Raw genomic sequence first — 2,500 nt, 5'->3', positions numbered from 1 at the left:
AGTGATAAACATAGATAAATGAGACTAAAGGTATAAATGAAACTGAATCTCTTGTATTCAGTCTCATTCATGCCTTTATCCACAACGAAGAGGAAGGACGGAAGGAAAAAGGGAAGAGGCGAGAGTGGACAAGAATTTAGGAATGAAGGAATAGTAAAGATTAACGTTGGAAATAGAGGAAGGGAGAGAATGAGAGCGTAAAGAGAGGAAGGAAAATGGAAGAAGTATGGGAGTGAAGAGAAGGAAAGGGATGAAGTATTCGAAAAGGGAGTAAAAGAGAAAGAGAAGGATAGCGAATATGGAAAGAGAAATAGCAAAGGAATGAATAAGAGAACCACAACAATATCGAGCGCAAATTCAAGAAAGAGAAAAACGAAAGAGGGAAAGCAAAGGTAAGAGAAAGAAACAGAAAAGGATAGAGAAAAACAGGAAGAGCAATGGAAGCTGAAAGAGAGAAAGAGAGAAAGAAGGGAAAACAAGAGAAAGAAAAACAGAAAGATAGAAAGAGCAAGGTAAAGAGAAAGAGAAAAATAGAGAAAAGCGAAAGAGAGGAAACAAACAAACTGAGGAACAGAAGGAGTAAGGAAAAGAGTAAGAGAGAAAAAAAAAAAAAAAAACAGAAAAAAGAAAGAGAGATAAACAAAGATACATAAAAAAATAAAAAAAAAACGAAAAAAAAAAAAACGAAAGGAAAAGAAAGGGAAGGAAGCAAGCAATGCCAAGCAATGAAAACAAAATCTGCATCGAGAATGAAAAACTTTCGATGCGCTTTCCTTTGCCGCCTGTGATGAATTTGCGATCGGAAGCAATGCTCGGAAGAGGCAATTTCGAAGACGATACATAATAAAGAAAAAAACGAAAAAAATACGAACTAGAAAAAAGGAAAGGGAAGAGAAAGTTGGAAGCCAAGCAATGAAAACTAAATCTGCGAGGAATTTCCCGAAGCCTAAAAATTCTCACGATGCTGTTCCCTTTGCCGCCGTGACGGATAGGCGATCGGAAGCAATTGCTCACTCGCAGGCAATCTACGAAGGAGCGAGTGGAGTGAGAAGGGGGCGGCGGGACAGACGCGGCGACGGACGCGCGGGGGGAGGGTGGGTGGGGGTGGGTGGGGGTGGGGTGGGGGGTGTGGTGGGGTGGGGAGATGGGGGGGAAGGGGGGGTGTCTAGCTGGTGTCATTAGCGGGAAGGAAGGAGGGTCCTCGGAGGCTCTCTAGGAAGGAGGTTGGAGGAGGAGGGAGAGGATGTATATATATGTATATATGTATATATATATATATATGATCTATATATACATATATATTTATATATTTATATGTATATTTATATATATGTATTTATATATTTGTATATATATACTGTATATATATATATATATATATATATATATATATATATGTATACATACATACATACATACATATATATGTATATATATATATATAAATATGTATATAGATAAATATATATATATATATATATATATATATATATATATATATATATATATATATACATACACATTGGTCTATATTCTGAATGTACAAAAGAAAGAATAGAAAACATATTTTTCTTGCAGCACATATGATCTGCAATTAATCGCCGAAGACAGAAAGGTTACCCAAGACAAGCTACTCTGGCGGATCATATAACGTATATATAACTTATATAACGTAGTCCCTCTTATTACGAAGACTTTTGTAGAAATAATATCTCTCCTATTAAGAAGCTATACGTCGAAGCCACACGAAAAATAAATGTAAAAAGCATAGAAAAAGATAAAAAGGTAAAATGTATATACAATAATAAAGGTAAAAAATATATACAAAAATAACGGTAAAAAGTATATAAACAAATAAAGGTAAAAGGTATATAATAGATTAAAGCTAAAAAGTATATAAACAAATAAAGGTAAACAGTATATAAACAAATAAAGGTAAAGAGTATATAAACAAATAAAGGTAAAAAGTATATATATATATATATATATATATATATATATATATATATATATATATATATAAAGGTAAAAAATATTTAAAAATAACGATAAAAAGTATATAAAATCGAGGTACTCTTTTACTCACTGTACTCATGCTGACCAAAAAAAAAAGAGTCAGTGATCAGATGCACATAAATTTATTTCGTAAACTTACTGACTCGTGGGTATCATCTCCGGAGATTAAAGTGGAGGTTCAGTCACTCGTTGAAATGAACTTGCGTAATTACGTTTTAATGAGCTGCTAAAGTTGTGTGACTCGTAAGTATATATATATATATATTACATATTTCGAGTGTTATTTCGGCTCGATCTAGAAAAAGGTTTGATGACTTTATTCGATTGCTTTATTCGTGTTATGATCTGGTAGTTATTTTTTATTATTATTATTTTTTATTTATTTATTTATTTTTTTTGTTTGCGCGATTCATGGTCGTTTTATTTGTGATGTAATTTGTGGTGTGATGAGGAGGGGAGAGTTAGTTTTCTGGCTAAATATACA

The sequence above is a fragment of the Penaeus japonicus genome, unplaced genomic scaffold (genome assembly GCF_977035675.1).
Source record: "Penaeus japonicus unplaced genomic scaffold, GWHDUDI00000001_assembly GWHDUDI00000018, whole genome shotgun sequence".
Classification (NCBI taxonomy): domain Eukaryota; kingdom Metazoa; phylum Arthropoda; class Malacostraca; order Decapoda; family Penaeidae; genus Penaeus; species Penaeus japonicus.
Note: the sequence above shows the minus strand (reverse complement) of the source record.